This window comes from Bufo bufo, chromosome 6 (assembly GCF_905171765.1).
Source record: "Bufo bufo chromosome 6, aBufBuf1.1, whole genome shotgun sequence".
In the NCBI taxonomy this organism is placed as follows: Eukaryota; Metazoa; Chordata; class Amphibia; order Anura; family Bufonidae; genus Bufo; species Bufo bufo.
Genome location: NC_053394.1, coordinates 168,797,300 through 168,820,522, shown reverse-complemented (window position 1 = coordinate 168,820,522; position 23,223 = coordinate 168,797,300). Strand labels below are relative to the sequence as shown.

At 46.6% G+C, this 23,223-nt stretch overlaps 1 long non-coding RNA gene across 1 annotated transcript; it reads right to left on the bottom strand.

Annotated features, from left to right (window-relative positions):
* Positions 1-312: 312 nt before the first annotated feature.
* On the bottom strand, positions 313-22,997 carry LOC121006057. The gene is made up of 4 exons (XR_005780011.1): positions 22,888-22,997; positions 15,688-15,705; positions 8,490-8,492; positions 313-325 (listed from the first exon to the last, which is right to left on the bottom strand). It is a non-coding gene; the product is annotated as an uncharacterized LOC121006057 (long non-coding RNA).
* Positions 22,998-23,223: the final 226 nt, after the last annotated feature.

Below are 23,223 nucleotides of genomic sequence, written 5' to 3'. Positions count from 1 at the left end.
CCTTCTTACATCCACCATCATCAGCGGGTACTGTTATTGCCACCCACCTCCTCACTTTGTCATCGGGTCACTCTGTGGTCTCCTGATGCTGCTGCCACCTCCACATTATATTACCTTGCCACTCTGTGGTCTCCTCATGTTGCTGCCACCTCAACACTATGTCACCTTGCCACTTTGTGGCCTCCTAATGCTGCTGCCATCTCAACACTTTGTCACCGGGTCACTCTGTGGTCTCCTTATGCTGCTTCCACCCCCACACTATGTGACCTTACCACTCTGTAGCCTCCTGATGTTGCTGCCACCTCCACACTCTGTCACTGGGTCACTCTGTGGTATCCTCATGCTGCTGAAACCTCCACACTATGTCACCTTGCCACTCTGTGGCCTGCTGATTCTGCTGCCACCTCCACACTATGTCACCTTGCCACTCTGTGGTCTCCTCATGCTGCTGCCAACTCCACACTATGTCACCTTGCCACTCTGTGGCCTCCTGATGCTACTGCCACCTCTACACTATGTCACCTTGCCACTCTGTGGCCTCCTGATGCTGCAGCCACCTCCACACTATGTCACCTTGCCACTCTGTGGCCTCCAGATGCTACCGCAACCGCCACACTGTCATTGTGCCACTCTGTGGCTTCCTCCTGATGCTGCTACCGCCAACTCCACGCTCTGTAATTGGGCCACTCTGTGGACTTCTCATGCTGTTCCCACACTCCCCACTTCATGACTGGGCCACTATTTTGCCTTTTGGCCTGGCTGACATCATCATTTATTTGACTCTTCTTCTGAAGGAAAAATGAGACGCACAACGGATGTTGTCTGTGGAACAGCTGTAAGGCCTGTATGGACCCATCAGAATTGGCTTGTGATTTGGTAGACAAACTGAAAAGAATGGTGTGGTATTAAACAGGCAGGAAATGCTCAAACCCACATGCAGTTGTGCATATATATACAGGGGAGCAAATCCTGCACTTGTGGTTCGTTGCTAATGAGGATCCCCAGCAAAAATGCATACAGTGGAGGATGCCCGCAGCGAACCACAAGTGCCACAATAGACATCCTACACAAGAAGCAATTATGTGGATGTGATAATCAATATAGCAATATAACAAAATAATAGCAAAGACAGGTGCACTCTGCGGTCTTACTAAACCCTCAAACTGTTTTTAAAATTGAGAGATTAGCCAACATGTCTGAGCCCGAGCACCGCGCCAAGGTTTCTCAAGTAGCTCGGGACCTAACACTCACCTACCTGTGCCATGTGGGCAATACCAGGGGCCAGTGGGCAAATTACAGGAGCATGAGGCCGACCCACATGGCACAGGTAGGTGAGTGTTAGGTCCCAAGCTACTTGAGAAACCTTGGCGCGGTGCTCGGGCTCAGACATGTCCTACACTGTAGGACATGTTGGCTAATTTCTCAATTTTAAAATCAGTTTGAGGGTTTAGTAAGACCGCAGAGTGCACCTGTCTTTGCTATTATTTTGTTATATTGTTATATTGAATATCACATCCACATAATTGCTTCTTGTGTAGGATGTCTATTGTGGTACTTGTGGTTCGCTGCGGGCATCCTCCACTGTATGCATTTTTGCTGAAGATCGTCATTAGCAACGGGCCACAAGTGCAGGATTTGCTCCCCTGTATATACAGTCAGGTCCATAAATATTGGGACATCGACCGAATTGTAACATTTTTGGCTCTATACACCACCACAATGGATTTGAAATGAAACGGACAAGATGTGCTTTAACTGCAGACTGTCAGCTTTAATTTCAGGGTATTTACATCCAAATCAGGTGAACGGTGCAGGAATTACAATATTTATGGAATGTGTCCATGTCCCAATATTTATGGACCTGACTGTATATGCACAACTGCATGTGGTTTTGAGCATTTCCTGCCTGTTTAATACCACGCCATTCTTTTCAGTTTGTATATATAGAGATGTCCTGAGGTGTATAAACTCCAATTTAAATGTACCTGTTTTCTATCCACAGGCTACATTTAGGTGCACCTGTGAGGCCTGGGCCATATCAGCCAGTCTTGAGTGGGACTCGCAGACTCCTCCCTCCTCCCATTGCTAGCATGGTTACATGCTGGATGTAACTGGTGAGTTATTTGTGAGTCGGCCTCATGCTCCTGTAATTTGCCCACTGGCCCCTGGTATTCACCACATGGCACAGGTAGGTGAGTGTTAGGTCCCGAGCTACTTGAGAAACCTTGGCGCGGTGCTCGGGCTCAGACATGTCCTACACCGTTGGCTAATCTCTCAATTTTAAAATCAGTTTGAGGGTTGTGGCAATGTGAACATTGAGGTGTTGTTTCCCCAGGTTCTAGTCCGGGACTTGAGGCATGCTCATGTCCAGGTATCCTATTTAATCCTGCTACTGGAACTTGGGTGTGTCTCACTCTGGAGTGTCTTGTGAAGCAGAGTCCTGGTGAGGCTCTGTGTGAGTGGTCTCACTCGGGTGGGCTGAGGGGCCACGAGGCTAGGCGATAGCCTAAACTTTGGGGGACGCGGTGACGCCTGTGAAACAAGGATCAAGAGGCCAGAGTCGGGAGGACTACTGGGCCACAATCCCCCAAAAGGTATTGAAGTGTCACAGCCTGGAGGTTGCTGGACTGAATGGCTGAGGAAAGCCGCATTTGTGTTCCATGTGTGAACAGGGCTCTCTAGGTGAGTCAGGGATACACTTGTGTTTAGTTAGAGCCTAGCCGGGCAAGGGTTTGTTATTTTGTGTGGATGTCACACGTGATAAGTTGAAGCTGCGACTTCTTAACCTGTGCTTTGCTAAAGTGTCTGAAATAAAGCAAGAGTTTGGACATTATAATCGTGTCTGCGAAGATATCTGTGAGTGTGACCCCCTAAAAAGAGACGATCCCTTACAATTGGTGTCGGATGCGGGCAAGTTGTCCATGAGAGAAGGGCAACGGTCGGTTGCTAGGGGCAACGCTGAGACTGCAGGTGTGTGGAGTTAAAGGACCGGAAGCTTTTTTTTGTCCAGTGGAGCAGGTGCTGCTCATAAGACTATTGGACTATTTTGCTGTGGTGCAAGTAAAACTGCAATGAATTAAAGGGCCAGTAGCCCAGCAAAAGTGGACTGAAAAGTTTTTCCTGCTACCATGGGTCTCGGGGAAGAGTACGTCCGGCGGCGCTGGCGCATACAGCAGGCAGAAGAAATGGCCATAGCAATTGGCGAAATTCGATGCAGAGCGAGATGCTTTGGAGGCACAGTTGCAGCTGGCCTTGAGAAATGGGTTCTCAACACTGTATGGACCCTGTACAAAGTTCCAAGAGGTTGGGGGTGTGCCGGGACTATCGGGGGAAAAGCAAAGATATGCCATTGCCAAGGGCAACCATCTGGAAGATAAAGAGGACGGGAGCGGTTCAGCTCTCAGGAGGTCGAATGTTCCCTACCAGTGGAGACAGAGTCCTAGAGAGGATGTGCCGAGGATCTGCGAGGCTGTTGCTAAGGGCAACAAACTACAACAGCGTGTGGCTGCCCAGCAGTTGTGGAGCGGAGCAAGTGGCTCATATTCTGTGGCTGGAGATCCCAAGGATATGTCTCCCGAGAGTGTGACTCCACATCTGGAAGGAGGATGGAGTGACGGCATTTCTCGTAGCAACCACTGCAGTCAGGAGGCTGCAGGTGATTTTGTAATGGAGTATCCTTGGATTCTGGGACTGCCAAACCCGTGACATCGCTGGGTAAGATCGCTCCTGTTATTAATTATGTGACAGACCCAGTGACAGTGAGCCGACGGCAGGGGATACCTGCTGGGACGGTGAGTGATAAATCACCGAGGTGAGGAACTGTTGCGGAAGTGTGTGACATTGGAGAAAACGCAGGTTCTGAACAGGCGGGTAAGCCTGTTGCGGTTGTTCCCTTGCAGGACTTTGCGGGGGAGAAGGTTGTTGTGTTGCCCAAAATGCCCGTGACCAAGGCTAGGCATGGGGTGGAGAAAATTAGAGACCCTATGATGGCCCAGGTAAGAGGTAGCACAATATGGAAACCTGAGATAAATACAGTGATAAATATGCTGGACAGACATGCGGTTAATGAGGACTGTCAGGTAGTTCTCACTGAGTGTGAGGCTATAGTGACAGCTGGGACTGATGAACTTGCTGCAGTAAATTCGCCTGTACATGAGAGAAGGTTGTTCCGTGATTTGTGGGGTAGAAACACTTCTGCGGACGGTTCCGTAACTCCCGCAGAACTGGTACCTAGCCCATTAAATGAAGTGAGCATTAGAAACAGTGGAGCTGATAAGGTGCAAAGTGATGGTACCATGTTTGTCGAAATGCATAATGAAAGCAGTGATGTAGTTGAAGTAAAAAATGAAAATGTGAGGTCATGTGAAGTATATGATGATGACATGCCTTTTCCCTTTCAGGATGTGATCAGGAGAGAAGTGCCCCCTCTTGGTAAAAATATATGCGATGCAAAAATGCCTTTTGGGGGATTGTGGCCCAGTAGTCCTCCCGACTCTGGCCTCGTGATCCTTGTTTCACAGGCGTCCCCGCGTCCCCCAAAGTTCAGGCTATCGCCTAGCCTCGTGGCCCCTCAGCCCACCCGGCTGAGACCACTCACACAGAGCCTCACCAGGACTCTGCTTCACAAGACACTCCAGAGTGAGACACACCTAAGATCCAGTAGCAGGATTAAATAGGATACCTGGACATGAGCATGCCTCAAGTCCCGGACTGGAACCTGGGGAAACAACACCTCAATGTTCACATTGCCACAGGGTTTAGTAAGACCGCAGAGTGCACCTGTCTTTGCTAATATTTTGTGATTTGGTAGCCAAAAGCAGAAGTGGGTACAAAACACAGAAGACATACAAATATTCCATTCACGTGTCATCTGTTTTGGATGCACACCTTTTGTACAGCGCCAATCCGATTAGGGTTGGTGCTGTGGGACTGAGGGTGGCCCCCATGTGGTCGTTTTCCCCTCCCTTCCTATCCTCCTTTTCTCCAGGGATTCATGGGTTAAGACTTTCCCATGATCCCTTGTAATGGGCACTGACGCCCCTCCCTGGATGAGGCTATATAATTCCCCTCCCTCTTCTGGCCGGTCTCTTGGCTGCTGGAACGTCTGCCCTCAGCACTCCTGGCCAAGATGTCCGCGGATGATGCCCTTAGGGAGGCGCTTCTGGCGCGTTTTTCTGCTGAGGGAGAAGGTTGGTTAACGGCATTTGTGGCCGGTTTGTCCCTTCCTTCCCCTCAACCCTCTGCTCCTTCCCTGCACCAGCCGTCTGTGGCTCCCGATCCCCCTGCGCTACTACAAAGTCGGCGGTCGGCTCGCCCGACCCACCCACCCGCTCGTTTAGGCCATAGCCCCCCTCTGTCTCACCTCCAGGGCGCAGGTTACAAGGCTGCCGGCGGTCCTGTACAGGGGAGAGAGCGTTCGGTGCGCTCTTCGTCTCAAGCTCCGCCCCTTCCGGTCCCGGCAGCTGTCACTTCCGCCCATCGGGTTCGCGCACTGTTACATGCGGCAGCCGCGAACATGGGAGCGCAAGCAAGCTCCTCTTCTCTGTCGGAGCAGCCTCCCACTCCTCCACCAACGAACAATCTCCTCACCAGTAATAAACCCCTGCCACCAGTAGATAATGGTGGTGGGGTCTGTCTGCCACACATCACAGCTGCAGCAGGGGGAGGGGTTACTACCCCCTCTCATACCCATTCCCAGGTTGAAGCTGCGAGCGCTCCTGGGAACTCTTTTATATAGCTGCTACCCCCTCTGCCCCTTCATCGCAGCCTCCTGTTTTCCCAGCACCTCCTCTTCCTCCCACCGCACCTGTCCGGAGACGTCGTCGCGGTTCGCCTTCCTCCTCACCTGGGGAGTACAGGCATCGGTCCTGCCATGCTTCTGGTAGGTGCCAGTCCCGACACCATCACAGGGATTCCGGGAGAAGAAGGCGCTCCAGATCCTCAAGATGGCGCTCACCGTCATCTTCGGATCTTTCGACGAGCGAATCTGGGGAGTCTGGTTCGGTGTCACACAACATTCGCAAGAGGCGGGAGCCTGTCGCTGCTTCCAGGACTCCTAGCCTGGCCCCTCCTCCGGTTGGTCCATCGTCGGTTCCAGATCCGGTTCCATCTACGAGTACCGCGGTTTTTCCTCCCGGGTCCGTCTTCAACTGGTGAGTTTCAGTATACGGGGGCGTGGGAGGCGGGCGGTCAGAGTTCGGAGGTTGTCTCAGCCCTTAAGGCGGTATTGGAGAAATTTCAACCTGTAAATCCTTCTCCTCCTCTTGCGTCGCAAAAACCTCCCCCGGTTTTAGCGTCTATACACAAGGACTCTTTCTTTTGCGGGGTTAGCCCACTAGGGGCTCACTTGGCGGAGGAGATCAGGGAGAAAATATGGGCAAATCAGTATGTGGATATTTGGTCCCTAGTCACCGGAGGCGGCCAGGGCCGGCCTTTCTGAGGATGATGTTATGCGCATTGGTCGCTGGCGCTCCCGTTGCTTTGCCAGTTATATTCGCCCTGACCTGTTGCCATTGATAGAATAAAAAAAATAAATAAATAAATAAATTTTTTATATGATACAATAATAATTGTGGTATCAGGATGTTCTGTTGTTGCTTAATTCCATGTTTTATATTTATATGGTGTCTTTTCAGGGTTTCCCCGTCCGGCCGTATGGATCCTCGGTCACTCCTACGTCTTTTGGGCGGCGCGAAGGGCGAAATGCAGACCGGGAGGCCGGACCCTGGGCTTTCGTGAGGTCGAAGTTTTCTGGAGGGGTATTAGGGGCCTTCGCTGGCCTCAGGTTCTTTCAGAGGTTGTGGGAATCAGCCGGTCCAACTCCGGCCCAGTGATTCTCGTTGTCCATGCCGGGGGGAATGATCTCTGTTCCTTACGGATTGCGGAGCTCATGACCTTAATGCGTTCCGACATGGAACGTTTTTCTTCCTTTTTTCCTGATTTGGTCCTGGTTTGGTCGGAGATCATCCCCCGGGTGGTGTGGCAAGGGGCTAGAGACCCAGACGCAATGGAGAAAAGTCGTAGGACCATAAATGCCCGTATTTCTAGGTTTATTAGATCCAGGGGTGGTGTAGCCGTTCGCCACCGGCAGCTGGAGGGCGACAACAGGGCATTGTTGAGGTCCGATGGTGTCCACCTTTCCGACATTGGTTTGGACATTTTCCTCTCGGGGCTTCAGGACGGGGTGGAACAGGCCATGTTCTTGTTGGGTGGTGGTCGGAGCCCGGTGTAGGTAGTGGGCTCCTCCGTGGTGGTTTGGAGGCAATCGGAATACCCGGTGTGAAATGTAAAGGGCAGACTTGCTTGCTGCGAGGGCAGCGGCTGGCATACCGCTCCCTGTAACGGTTTCTGGAGCAGTTCTTAAGCTCGTGGTTATGTTCAATAACAAATAAAGAAAAGCTGTGGCCGATCACCACCCAACCCAGTGGCATATTGTGTCTTTATTGGGTAAGAAGGTTCTATTTAGCGGGAGGATGGAAGGGTGTGTGTGTGGTTGCTTGGCCTACCGGCAGTCTGTACAGCGCCGATCCGATTAGGGTTGGTGCTGTGGGACTGAGGGTGGCCCCCATGTGGTCGTTTTCCCCTCCCTTCCTATCCTCCTTTTCTCCAGGGATTCATGGGTTAAGACTTTCCCATGATCCCTTGTAAGGGGCACTGACGCCCCTCCCTGGATGAGGCTATATAATTCCCCTCCCTCTTCCGGCCGGTCTCTTGGCTGCTGGAACGTCTCCCTCCCTCCCTTCCCTGGATGTTATGTTTTCTGGTTTGCCGTTTCGGCTCCCATTGGTTATTGGAATGTTCATACATTTTTCTATTTCCTAGTATAGGTTACATCGTATTCTCAAGTCACAGCTGGCGGTTTGGAGGCAATCGGAATACCCGGTGTGAAATGTAAAGGGCAGACTTGCCCGCTGCGAGGGCAGCGGCTGGCATACGGCTCCCTGTAACGGTTTCTGGAGCAGTTCATAAGCTCGTGGTTTGGTTATGTTCAATGACAAATAAAGAAAAGCTGTGGCCGATCACCACCCAACCCAGTGGCGTTTTGTGTCTTTATTGGGTAAGAAGGTTCTATTTAGCGGGAGGATGGGAGGGTGTGTGTGTGGTTGCTTGGCCTACCGGCAGTCTTTTTGGCATTAGCAATACTGATGGATTACTGACCAAATGCTGACCGAGTGAAGGCGGATGCTCCACACACAGGATCCGTTTTTTAGGGGGTTATTGTTATGACGGATCAGAGGAAGGGCAAAATAATCAGTGATGTCAACACAAACTTACTGCTGACACCCTCTCCACTCTGTCGGGGGGCTTTACTTGTATAAGCGTTTAATAGAACAGGTTCTGTAGACATCTATGTGTAATCAGTTGACGATGGTGTAAAAGGAGTGCGCTTATTCTTGATGCTAACATTGACCTGTAAGGCTGAGTTCATACTTGAGTTATTTGGTCAGTTTTGGCCCCGTGACTTCGAACAAGTCATCTACAAGTCATACAGACTCACAGTATTATTTCATTACCACAGCAGACTCCCTATGCGTGTTACTGCAAGGCACATTGTTCTCACTATAAAGGCTCTCTGCAGCCAGGAAATAGCAGTTTTTTAACGCAATTTGCCGCAAATAAATTCAGATCGAACCAAATTTTTTCTGAGAATTCGGCGAACTGGCCGAATCTAATTTTTGAAAAATTTGCTCCTCTCTAGTAGCCACATGTGAGTAGATGTCTTTTTTTACCTACATATATGATACGCTTATAATTAGAATAAAAAAAATACAGATATACTCAGAAACTATTTTAACAATCGGTTCTTTTTTGTTTGACAGTTGATTTTGTATTTCTTTACTTCAATTTTAGTAGCAAGCTCTGTGGTTCTTACACAAGGCTTTACTCAGTTGTATTACACATTTTATCTCTGTTGGTCTGTTGCTCATTGACAAACAGAAATGCTTACATAAGTTTCTTCATGTATTGTTTTACATAACAAGCTCTTGTCTCAAACTCCCAACAGATACCCCAGAAATATTAAGCTAACAGTTGCCCCTGAACCATCTAAGAACCCCCTTTACCTTGGGGAGACAATAAACAGTATGACCTAGACAAGGGCGTTGCTAGGTTAAAACATTTGGGGCCTGGGTCCCTGATGTTTTGTCCCAGGCCCCGAATGTCCTGCCTGCCTGCTAGATACAACTGTATTGCCATCCATAGGACAGCAATGCAATTGAATCTAATGCGGTGGAAGAGCTGAAGGACCTGTGGTGACATCACAGGTCATGTGACCAGTAAAACAGTCAATGGTTGAGAAGTACCTGTGATGATGACATCATCATGTGACCAGTGCAGGAGAGGGCAGCAGTGAAGAGGGAAGAAGCTGAGGTGAAGTCTGCTACATCAGGAGAGGTAAGTGAAGGGAGAGGCAGAGTAATGCTGGGAGTCGTGGTTATTTAACTGGGACTGTATGTTAGGGCTGAAGGGAGGGATGTTATTTACACGGAACTGTGTTTTGGAGGTGGCTGGAGAGGGGGTATGTTATTTAAATGGGACTGTATGTTGATAGTGGCTGTAGGAGGGAGTGATGTTATTTACATAGGACTGTATGTTGGAGGGGGCTGGGGCAGGGTAATGTTATTTACATGGGATTGTATGTTAAAGGCGGCTGTGAGAGATGAGAAGTTCTCTTTGTAGCGGGGGTCGAGAATAATCCGTGTTGTCTAAAATGCGTATAACGTGCGGGTCACGGGAAAGGCAGCCTGACATGAAGTCAGCCATGTGTGCCAGGGTACCAACAGGCAAGACTTCGCTGTCGTCATCAGGAGGATCACTCTCAATCTCCTCATCCTCTTCCTCCTTTTCTGCCCACGAATGCTGAACAGATGGATATAAACTTCCATGGGTACTACCCTCTGTAGCGGAGGCAACCGTCTCCTGCTCCTCCTCCTCCTCCTCCTCTTCATCGTCTAATTCGCGCTGAGAAGACAGACGGAGGGTGGTCTGGCTATCGCCCTGTGTAATGTCTTCTTCCCCCATTTCCACCTCTTCCACATACAAAGCGTCTTCCTTAATTGTGAGCAGCGAACGTTTGAGTAGACACAGAAGTGGGAGGGTTAAGCTGATAACAGTGTTATCGCCGCTCACCATCTGTGTTGATTCCTCAAAGTTTCTTAAAACCTCACAGAGGTCAGACATCCATGCCCATTCCTCGCTTCTGATTAGCGGAAGCTGACTGGAAAGGCGACGACCATGTTGCAGCTGGTATTCCACTACTGCCCTCTGCTGCTCACAAAATCTGGCCAAAATGTGGAACGTGGAGTTCCAGCGCGTGCTCATGTCGCACAACAGCCGGTGAGTTGGCATGTTAAAGTGCTGCTGCAGCATTGACAGACCGGCTGAAGCTGTCGATGACTTGCGGAAATGTGCACACAAGCGGCGCACCTTCACCAGTAGCTCAGGCAAATTGGGGTAGGTTTTGGGAAACTGCTGAACCACTAGGTTTAAGACGTGGGCTAGGCATGGGATGTGTGTGAGCTTGCCGAGCTCCAAAGCCGCCACCAAGTTACAGCCATTAATCCGGCACTCCTGAGGAAGCCAGCAAGTCTGGCGATACGCGTTGGGCTTTTCTTCTGACCGCCACGCATACCCCCCATCATGCCATTTTTATGATAAGTATTTGATTCTTATTTATTGTTGATGGATTTCATGCACCTTATATTGCTATATGCTGATGGATGTGGGGGTCTGTACATGAATTTGTGGTGATTCAGATGGGCATGTGCCGATACACGGCTTACATTTCCCAGACCTGTTGTATACAACGATTTTAACCCTTTTTATGTTGTGTCTGTTGCCTAAATAAATTTGTAATTTTGTAGATGTGCGGCTCCCGTTTTGGTATTCTTTTTCTTCTTTGATACAAGTTACAGCCATTATCACACACAACCATGTCTGGTTGTAGGTTGAGTGGCGAGAGCCACAGCTCAGAATGGTCTCTTATCCACTGCAACAGCACTGCAGTGGTGTGTTTGTCCCCTAAGCATATCAGGTTTGGAGCCACTAACATAGGTGCTGGTGGAAACCCTGATGGAATTAGGGCCTGCAATCCTCGGTGTCGGTAGCACCTGTGACATCCCAGGGTACGACTCGCTCCCGCCCTCTACCATGTTCACCCAGTGTGCCAGCAGGGAAATGTAGCGTCCCTGGCCAAATGCACTTGTCCATGTGTCCGTGGTTAAGTGGAACTTCCCAGTAGCTGTGTTGGTCAGGGCACGTGTGACGTTTCGGGACACATGTTGGTGTAAGGCGGGCACGGCACACCTTGAAAAATAGTGGCGGCTGGGGACAGAGTACCGCGGGACGGCCGCCGACATCAGGCTGTGGAAGGCCTCAGTGTCCACAAGCCTAAATGGCAACATTTCCAGGGCCAGCAATTTGGAAAGGTGCGCATTTAGTGCTATGGCCTGTGGATGGCTGGGTATTTGTGCTTGTGTTCAAATGCCTGGGGTAATGACATTTGGACGCTGTGCTGGGACAGGGAAGTGGATGTGGTCGCTGATGGTGCTTGCGAAGGTCCAGGTGCAGGGCAGGAGGCATCCTCGCCTGTGCCTTCGACAGGCGATTGGCCAGCACGTACCAAAGGGGAAGAGGAGGCAGTGGTGTGACCTGCAGACACAGATTGTGGACCCAGGCATTCGTCCCACTTATTACGGTGCTTGGATGCCATGTGGTGGATCATGCTGGTGGTGGTGAGGTTGCTAGTGTTCACGCCCCAGCTCATTTTGGTGTGGCACAGGTTGCAAACTACTATTCTTTTGTCGTCCGCACGTTCCTCAGAAAAGCACCATTCTGCGGAACACCTACCCCTTGGTAAGGGAGATTTACGGAAGGGGGTGCTCCGTGGAACAGTTGCGGGCCTGTTTGGTGTGACCTGCCTTCTCCATTTTGCCACTCCACTGCCTCTTCCAGCCTGTTGTGGTGCTGCAGACCCTTCCCCCTTTGTATTGCTGTCCTCGCTCGGCTTTCCACCTTCCCAGTTTGGGTCAGTGACCTCATCGTCAACCACCTCCTCTTCCACTTCCTCACTCTGATCATTCTCTTGATTTGTTGACCTAACCACAACCTCAGTGATTCACAACTGTGTCTCATCCTCTTCATCAATCTCTTGAGACAGTAATTGTGGTTGACTCATTGGCAACTGTGTCTCATCATCATCCACCTCATTAAACACTAATTGCCGTTCCCCACCGTCATGTTCTTGTGACTGTGGATGCTCAAGAGGTTGGGAATCAGGGCACAAGATCTCATGTCCCTCTTCAAGCGTGCTTGGCGAGAGGGCCAAATCAAGTAATGGCGAAGAAAAGAGATCTTCAGAATTTCCGCGTGTGGAATTACTTGTTTGGCCAGACTCTTCATGGTGGGAGGAAGGAGGATCAGGGAGAGGATTCTGTTGACCAGACTCTTGGCTACTGAGACTGGACTTTGTGGAAGACAAGGTGGTGCTTAAGCGACTGGAAGCATTATCTGCTGCAATCCAACCGACCACCTGGTCGCACTGGTCTGACTTCAAGAGTTTTGTCCTGCGACGCTCTGCAAACTGGGGCATGAAGCTAGGTATCGTGGATGATTTTTATTGTGCTCTGGCAGCAGGTACAGTTTCAACGCGCCCAGGGCTACGTCCTCTGCGTGAACCATCAGCATCACGGTCACTTCCCCGTCTTTTAATGCTCGCCTTCTTCATATTAAATGTTATATGCACGCTTGACACACAAGATGTGGCATGGATGTCACAGTTCACAGCAAGCACAGTATATGAAAAAAGTACGTAAAAGTATGGAAAATGGAAAATAGATTTACCCTTATATTTTTCCTATCTCTGGCCCTGACACACAGAAAGTATTGGACAGATGTCACAAGTCACTGCAGACACCCTCTATAGAAAAAGTATTAAAAATGCTGGAAAAACTAAATTGGTACTGTAGCTATAAAATACTGCCAGCCTGCCACCACACACAATAGTCCTTAAAAGGACTTTTGGGTCTTTAAAAAAAAATTCTACTATATAGATTGCGATCACACTCCCTACACTCTGACTCTACTGAAGCGTAGCTCTCCCTGACTACAAATAAGCCGAACATGCATCATTGGGTGCTATATATGACGTGTTCCGGCCAGCCAATCACTGTAATGCCAGTAGCTAACATGGCTACTGGCATTACAGTGAGGGCAGTACTTATCTGCACGTTTATTGGCTGCATAGCATGGCGCTCGAGCACATGCGGTACATGGCCATGTGCCGAGCATAGCAATGTTCGAGCCGAACAGCAGTTCGGCCGAGCATGCTCACTCAACACTACTACTAAGGGGTCTGTAGAGAGATTTATTACCACTGGAGGAACAATAGGGGGCCTTATTTTTTCTGGGGGCTCTGTGAGGGTATTAATAATACTGGAGGGCTCTTCTACTAATGGGGGCACTCCTGGGGAGCATTATCATGGTTGGGGGCACTGTAGGGGGCAGTATTACTATGGGGGCACAAATTTTTCTTCAGGATAGTATTGGGGGGCACAGCGAGCAGCAGGATACCACTGTTGGGACTCCAGGTTGGGAGATGATGATAGAAATCTGAGGAAGCTAAGATATCTGTGTGTCACACTCTGTAGAGACGAGGCGGCTGAGAAAAGTTGTACGGACTGAATGGAGAAGATTATGATAGAAAATATCTACATCCGAGCAGACTTCACCTGGGAGGCCCTGGATGTGAGAGGTATGTGCTGCTGTATAGCAAGTACAGCAAAATGCAGTGTGTGGGGGGAGGGAGGACAACTTAGAGAACTGGGCAATATTCATTCGGGCTTGGGCCCTGGATCTTTTGAGACCCTTGCAACGCCCCTGGACCTAGAACCAGAAGCACTTTGGGGCGCATTTATTAAGACCGGCATTTTACAATAGATGCCAGTCTTAATCAACCTTTAAGCTGGCGGTGTTTCCGCCAAAGTTATGAGAGGCCGGCCTCTTCATAACTGCGGCGGATCCTTTGCCAGTTGCAATTGTAGGGGGCAGTATTACTATGGGGGCACAAATTTTTCTTCAGGATAGTATTGGGGGGCACAGCGAGCAGCAGGATAACACTGTTGGGACTCCAGTTTGGGAGATGATGATAGAAATCTGAGGAAGCTAAGATATCTGTGTGTCACACTCTGTAGAGACGAGGCGGCTGAGAAAAGTTGTACGGACTGAATGGAGAAGATTATGACAGAGAACATCTACATCCGAGCAGACTTCACCTGGGAGGCCCTTAAAGGTCTTAATCAACCTTTAAGCTGGCGGTGTTTCCGCCAAAGTTTTGAGAGGCCGGCCTCTTCATAACTGCGGCGGATCATTTGCCAGTTGCAATTGTAAAACAGCTTTGTAGCTGTGGTGAGCGGTGAGAATGAGAAGGAATAGGAACCACTCCTGTGTTTGTATTAAATTAGATCATATACAGTACAGACCAAAAGTTTGGACACACCTTCTCATTCAAAGAGTTTTCTTTATTTTCATGACTATGAAGGCATCAAAACTATGAATTAACACATGTGGAATTATATACATAACAAACAAGTGTGAAACAACTGAAAATATGTCATATTCTAGGTTCTTCAAAGTAGCCACCTTTTGCTTTGATTACTGCTTTGCACACTCTTGGCATTCTCTTGATGAGCTTCAAGAGGTAGTCCACTGAAATGGTCTTCCAACAGTCTTGAAGGAGTTCCCAGAGATGCTTAGCACTTGTTGGCCCTTTTGCCTTCACTCTGCGGTCCAGCTCACCCCAAACCATCTCGATTGGGTTCAGGTCCGGTGACTGTGGAGGCCAGGTCATCTGGTGCAGCACCCCATCACTCTCATTCATGGTCAAATAGCCCTTACTTTCAAAGTTTTCCCAATTTTTCGGCTGACTGACTGACCTTCATTTCTTAAAGTAATGATGGCCACTCGTTTTTCTTTACTTACCTGCTTTTTTCTTGCCATAATACAAATTCTAACAGTCTATTCATTAGGACTATCAGCTGTGTATCCACCTGACTTCTCCTCAACGCAACTGATGGTCCCAACCCCATTTATAAGGCAAGAAATCCCACTAATTAAACCTGACAGGGCACACCTGTGAAGTGAAAACCATTTCAGGGGACTCATCAAGAGAATGCCAAGAGTGTGCAAAGCAGCAATCAAAACGAAAGGTGACTACTTTGAAGAACCTAGAATATGACATATTTTCAGTTGTTTCACACTTGTTTGTTATGTATATAATTCCACATGTGTTAATTCATAGTTTTGATGCCTTCAGTGTGAATCTACAATTTCCATAGTCATAAAAATAAAGAAAACTCTTTCAATGAGAAGGTGTGTCCAAACTTTTGGTCTGTACTGTATATATATATATATATATATATATATATATATTACTTTATATTATATTGTTATATGTTATGAAGACAACATGTATCCAGTATATTATATATGTTTCTCATTAAGAGAATATTAGTCTCTAAAAGAGTGTCTGTGAAGATGTGTGTCTTGTAACAATTATTCACATCTTTGGTATGACAAGAGGTACTGATATCTCTGTGAGAAAACAAGGCCATTCAAGTTATTTATGATCCATAAATCAACAGTGTGAGAAACATTCAGAGAGACGCCTTGAGGTCTGTCTCTAATTGCTACAAGTGTCAGAATTAATCCCTATGGCTTTGAATTAAAGCTTCTAAGGTCATTCAAACTTACAAAGGTTAACCCTTTATACTATGATGCAAATAGCTTACACAGCAGTGCCAGCTAGGTATCAGTAGGTGACATTACAACAGTAGCAAAAGTGCATTCTGGGTAAGGTTATGATGTCACATTTTTATCAATGGTCACGCCCATCTGACAATGATTGGAAAGTTTCAAACTAGGAAGGTGTGTCTAACTGATAAGTTTGTGATCATAAACCATACACGAAAGAGAAAAAAGAAAAGAGAGAGAGAAGAAGAGAAGTTGAGCTCTCTAGAGGGGTCTATCAAGATGAAAGCCATGGTGAGATGTGCTATGATGGACCACCCAGCTTTCCTAGTAGCAGAAGTGAGATTCCTACTAGGACTTGGTAAGAGACACAGAAAATGATATTTCATTTTATTAAGACTAATTTGATAGTGTGGGTGAAATTATACCATCTAGATTGGCAAATAAATAATTAAATTAAATTGATCATCTCCATATTGAGATGTAGTCTTAGGATATTGTGAGACTTCATTCTACCTGCAGAAGAATCTAGACTCATAATCTAGCAAAGCATTAAATGATTGCATATATATATATATATATATATATATATATATATATATATATACATATATACATACATATTGATAGAACATTCTTCGCCAAGCTAAGTGATAGGTTCCCACAGGAAAGACTTATTTCAAGTCCTTCCCATTTAAGATATGGTCTAGCAAAATCCTAGATCCCTGTTATTTGTCTTAATAGTCTTACCAAAGTTATATATGTGAAAATAGTCCAGGATGGGGCGGAAGGATATAATTGTCTCTTCTAAGTTATATTTTTGAATGGATTTGCCCATCTTGAAGTCATGTGATGTGTAGTTGGTTAGAGGGGGGTGGAATGTATTTAGCATTCCATATTGATATCTAGGATTAGACATGCCCATCTTGATATCATGAGGTTTTCTCTGAACAGAAGTAATGTATATAACTTATGTTCCTACTTTGATATCCTAACCTAATAATAGCTTGGTTATAATGTGACAAGTTATTTCCACTCACATGTATTGTTAAGCATAATGCTATATATTAACGCTATATATATTCATTTGCATATATCATTGTGTTTATTTACTTATATATGTTTATAACCTTGTAACCAATAAATCTGCATATTTTTATAATACCTGTGTATTATTGTATAATGCAGAACTACATTTTATCATTAACGTCATCTCACGTCAAAAATAACTTATTTATCTGAGGAAATAGTCAGACTCAGATGTGAATTGTATCAATTAGGTTGTCTACAATTCACCAGGTCAGGATTTTAAGAATTTATGACAAATTTTATAAAATTTTATTTTTTTATGGTTAATTATTTTTATGACCATAATTAATAAATCTTAATTGAATTATTACCCCCCGACAGTACTGTGCGCTCAACAAAGGTTTGCCAACAAAAAAGGGGAAATTTGTACTGTCCGGATCTGGGACAACCGGCCGGTAATCCTGCCTCCGAATTCCCAGATCATCCTGTTGTGCCGTGCGGTGTTGGGGATCCAAGGCCAGGACTATCAAGCCCTAGTGGAACCTATCCAGATTGAGAATCATCCCTTCGTACGGACAGCCAAGAGTCTGGTGACCGTGTCCCAAGGTAAAGTGCCTGTCCGTTTAATTAATTTTGGTGATCACCCCGTTACTCTTTTTAAGCACTGCCCCGTTGCTCAGCTTTTCCAGGTGTCTTTCCAGGATGTGATCCATCTGCCTGCCACGGAGGCGTTCCAGACCACACAGAGCAGCAGCGCCACCGCCAGCGCCCCGACAACATCCTGGTGGGAAGAGCTTCATGTGGGGAACAAATCCACCCCGAAGGAGCAAATAGAGGGAGTTCTGAAGCTAGCAAGAGAACATCACAAGGCTTTCAGCAAGCACTCCACGGATTATGGAGAGGTCAGTGTAATCAAACATACCATACCCACTGGCTCTCATCCTCCTATCAAGGAGAAACACAGACCCATACCACCTACTACTTATCAGTCTGTGAAAGAGATGATACAAGAGATGAAAGACTCTAATATAATCCGGGACAGTCACAGTCCCTGGGCTGCGCCCCTAGTCCTTGTTCGAAAGAAAGATGGCAGTATAATGTTCTGCGTGGATTACAGAAAGATCAATCAAATCACCCACAAAGATGCCTATCCATTACCACGCATTGAGGAGTCCTTGACTGCCCTGGGGTCATCAGCCTATTTCTCCACCCTGGACTTAACTAGTGGGTACTGGCAAGTACCTATGGCCCCAGAGGATCGAGAAAAGACCACTTTCACTACACTGTGAAAAGATGAATCAAACTCTCATTGAAATGCTGAGAATAGCACCCCCAGAGACAAGGGGTAATTGGCCTACTCTGCTGCCACAACTCATGTATACCTATAACAACACAATTCACTGCTCCACCGGTTACACACCTTTCTATCTGATGTTCGGCCATCAAGAGAGGTTGCCTGCTGATCACTCCCTAGATATACAAGTGCCTGATGTCATTAACCCACTACCAAAGACTGATTGGGTAGTGGAGCACCAAAGACGTCTCCTCAATGCCAAAGAAATCGTTCAGGAACGCATGGAGAATGCCCGGGAACGACAGCAAAGAGACTATGACCTGGCTGCTCATGCGGAACCCTTAGCTCTAGGAGACCTGGTGTGGTTGAAGAACAACCATCGAACTAGTAAATTGGACAGTAAGTGGGAAAGGATTCCCTATGTCATTTCTGCCAATCCTAACGCTGAGGCTCACATTTACCAAATCTCCAGAGAAGGTAAAGGCTCCCAAGTTGTACATAGAAATCGTTTAAAGCCCTGTATAGAAGGAGAGCCTGCAGCAGAGGACATTGAGCCAGAGTCTCCTGAGCCTGAGTTGCCGGCCCAACCTGCTGATCCTATGCAGGCTGTTGAGAACCTGATACATGATAAAAATCCACTTCATTGGTTTCTCACACCCTGGTTAAACCTGGTAGTACCAGCTCCTGTCCCAGGTGGTTCTCCATCCCAGGATGAACCCACTTCAGCTCCTGCTATTTCTTCGCCTCAGGATGACCTGTCTCAGAGTGTACCTAAAAGAGCTCCAGAGCCTGTGGACTCCTCCAACCCTCCTGAACCAAGTCAGGGGGAATCTCCGCCAGTAAGAAGGTCCACGCGGTCTACCAAGGGGCACCCACCTGTGAGATTTGGAGACTACATTATGGACCCAGGTAGCCCCTCACGGGAAACCCCTGTTTAACCCTGTCCAAGCCTCGGGTACGGACTCATTTTGTTCTTTGAGCCTCCAAGGACTTATGTGATATTTGCATTTTCTATGGACTATTATTATGGACTATCCTAGTTATCCCTGATCCGCTGTACCAGGTCAGCGCCCCCTGTTCCTTTATATTATCCTGAGAGAAGAGAACGACGCCCCTTTTCACCGCACTTTCCAGTGGAACTGTTTGGTATATTTATGCTGCTAACGTGGTGATTACTGTATATGCCTGTTCTCCATTTTGTCTTTCAGGCTGCAGTTTCCAGCTGGGCGGACCCCTTATGTTGCGCCGAGGACGGGCAACGTCATAGCATGGGGGTATGTAGTATCCCACTAGTAAGGGTGGGCACTACACAAGGGTTAGGCTACTTTCACACTTGCGTTTTTTTTTTCCGGCATAGAGTTCCGTCACAGGGGCTCTATACCGGAAAAGAACTGATCATGTAGTGTTCATGAGTTAGGTAGTCAGGAACATAACGAAAGCCCCCAGGTCTATCATGTGTATCAACATATTAGGGCTTAATAGTTGCTTGTCAGTGCATAATACACTGCAATACTGTGTATTATACATCTTTCAGCCATAATATTCATACTACATGCCTAAAATAAATTCCTTTTTCCTGTCCGCATTAGTTATTGGGCACGGTCTGAAGCTGCAGAGGATGCAGTGATAGCAGAGAAGCAGGTTCCGAGGTCATCATCACTTATCCATCAAGTTGCTGAAGGGAGGAAGGGGAAATGTCTCAGATTACTGACAGCTGGCAAACATTTGACAACAACAGGTACACAGCAGAGAATCCCCAAAAGAGGACATCCAGTAATATTATACTCTATTTCCCATCATATATCAAATGTCATTCCTGGAGTGGGTGATCACTTTAATTCTATTTAAGATCTATTTTATATTAGGCAGGTGGTTTTAATACACATGGCAGAACTAAGGGCTTTACCATGATAACTCATCAACACTTTATGAAACAGTAAGATATTATATGTTAGTTGCAGCCAGTACTTACTGTGTTACGACTGTAGGTAGGGACCAAGAAGGAAAGTAAGCCCTGAGGCTAGAACCCAGCCCCCTTTCCCTAACTACTTGCAGTACAAGCTCTATATAGCTAGACCGCAACTGGTCGACGGTCCATATGCTATTTAACCACAGACAGACAACAAGGACAGACAAACACAATAACAGAATCGTACATAAATGGGTCAGAACCAGACAATCTATGCAGTACCAAACAAGAGACAGACAGTGGTCAGAAGACAAGCTGAGCTCTGAACCAGACGGACAATGCAGTACCAAACGAGAGAAAGAGAGTGGTCAGAAGACCCAGGAAAATGAGCAATCCAATGAGCACAGGAACACAGCTAGTGAGTCAGAGACTATCACTGGCACTGCAGTATGGCCAGGAAGGGTTGTAAATAGATCCCTGAGTCCCAGGATCAGAACCTGATAGGTCATAACTTGGCACTCCATTAGTCAGAACACAGCACATAGGAATAGAGCAGCTGAGCAGGTAAGTATGTTACATGCTGTTAATGATTTGGGAGCAGCTCCTATGTTGTTTCTTTTACCCTGTTAAAGAAGACTAAACAATGATAAGGGAGAATTGTGAAGCTATAACTATATGGCTGCACAGTTCTCTCTATTATTGTGCAGAGCAATTCAGGTGTGTACTACATGATCATTAAGTCGAAGCACAGAGGAGTGAGTTCAGTGTGCGAAAGTTGCTGTGTGTGGCAGTGTGAATACCTGTTCTGAACTCTGCCCCTCTGACAGAATTTCATGGCATTAAATGATTTATAATGCTATGTGACCTGAATTACATTGACAGCATTACGTTTTTCACATTGAACTTGTTCATCTTTATATAGCCTAAAGGGCTTGTCTCACTTCCAGCATTGATATTTATGTTGAATATAACACTAGAATAAACCACTTACTAATATACTCTTTTTTTTCAATAGTGCACTTCTCCTGGCTATGTGTCCTTTTGTAGTCCCTTATTTAATGCTCGACCACCGCTGCTGGATTGTGTCTGCTCACTGCATACTAAAGTGCCAGCCTCTTTGGTGGCCAGGATTATGGGAGCACAAATGGCTGTGCATGGGCAGTAGCTCCCTTCCCAGCCACTTCATATATGCTTCATTGAACAGTTCCAGGCAATGGCAGTGGCCTTGAAGTTGTTCAAGAGAAGAAAATGCCGCTCCAGGCATGTGAAGAAATAAAGTAGACTAGACCTTAGAACGTACAGGCAAGGGGCAAGATTACATTAGTGCCGCTTGCCTGTGCAGCGCCACCCTAAAGCTCTGATAGTGAGCCTAGCAACCAGCGGAGAAGCACTGAAAGAAGGAGGTCAGACAACCCTTTTAAGGGGAGAGTTCTGGATGTGTACACAGGAGTAGATGTTCCCTCAGCAGGGATAGTTTTTAGGTAACAGGGTTTATCGGACCAGGCCACTAGCTTTCAGTTCCCTGTGATCCAGTTATGATGCCTATGTGACCATTGTAGCTGCTTTTGGTCATAGACAGGAGACAACTGCATGTTGGGAACACCCTACAAGAGATGCTCTGACCAAATTGTCTAGTCGTCACAATTTGGCCCTTGTCAATGTTGCTCAGATTCTTAAATGTTCAGATTTTGTCTGCTTCTAATCTAAGACTGAACTGAAGACATCCTGATGCATCCTGAACGGAATGCTCTCCATTCAGAATGCATGGGGATAAAACTGATAAGTTCTTTTCCGGTATAGAGCCCCTAGGATGGAACTCTGTGCCGGAAAAGAAAAACACAAGTGTGAAAGTACCCTTATAGGCACCTGCTCCATTCACTTGAATGCTTGTATTACACAGCACTTCCAAGACAAAGTGCGGTGTAATGAAGAGGAAGCGGTGCTTGCATGAAGCGTAGCCTCCGCTTCAAACAGCTGATTGGTGGGGTCACGAGGATAGGTCATGAATATCATGGGCTGGATAACCCCTTTAAAATGTTCACTTCTGAGACCCCCATTATCTGGAGAACGAGTCCTCTTATTCATTTTCCATTAGAACTGCTCTTTCTATAACTCCAATAAATTTGAAAGTGCAGTCACCTCTTTATTCAGTCTGCAGCTTCTTCACCTGGATTAATTGCTCTGATACATGGAGGACCTGCAGATTTGTCATTGCCGTGAATGTCTCAGATGTCTCAGGCGGGTAACTTTTTAAATACTATTTTAGTTGATCGATTATAGCGCTGTTTTAAAGGGGTTTTCTCACTTCAGAAAATGGCATTTATCATGTAGAGAAAGTTAATACAAGGCACTTACCATGTATTGTGATTGTCCATATTGCTTCATTTACTGGCTGGATTCATTTTCCTATTGCATTATACACTGCTTGTTTCCATTGTTACAACCACCCTACAATTCAACAGCTTGCACACTATAGATAAAATCACTGGCCTATGCCTATGCCCACTTCCACGACCCCAGCCACTAGAGAGGCCGGCACTTTTTCCAATATTGTGCAAGCACAGCCACTGCTGCTGTGGATTGCAGAATGGTCGCAACAATGGAAACAAGCAATATATAATGTGAAGGAAAAATGAACGAAGCCAGCAAAGGAGGCAATATGGAAAATCACAATACATAGATAAATCTACATGATAGATGCCATTTGCTAAAGTGAGACAACCCCTTTAAAATAACTTACCTAATACTAAGAAACATTTGAGTCAAAGCAAGACTGAACCGTTAAGCTTAGGTAATCATATCCGCAGATTTTATCTGATTTTGCACCATTTCTTATCAGCTTCATGGACTAATGCACCTGGGCTTTCAAGTTCCTAAAATACAGTTATAAAAGAACAGAACTGAAGAACACAGCAGCAGAACACAACTGAAGAAGACTATCTGAAGTGTAAGAAGACACTTAGAAGACATGTGGGGCCTTCTACTGCTGCTTTTGGTGGGGACCACCTTTGCTCAAGGATCTGGTGAGTTAATCATACATAGATTATCACTGATGCTGATACACATTCAGATCAGTTGTCAAGTGCTATGGTAGTTACTACTGGTATAGCTAATGTATTAAATGTCTTAGACTGATATATTAGAAAATAATATTAAGATCATCTCCAAGCTGTGAAGGATAAATGACATTCCACACTATGTATTTAGCTATTCCCTCACCTGAAATTTCTCCAGCTCTATATACTTT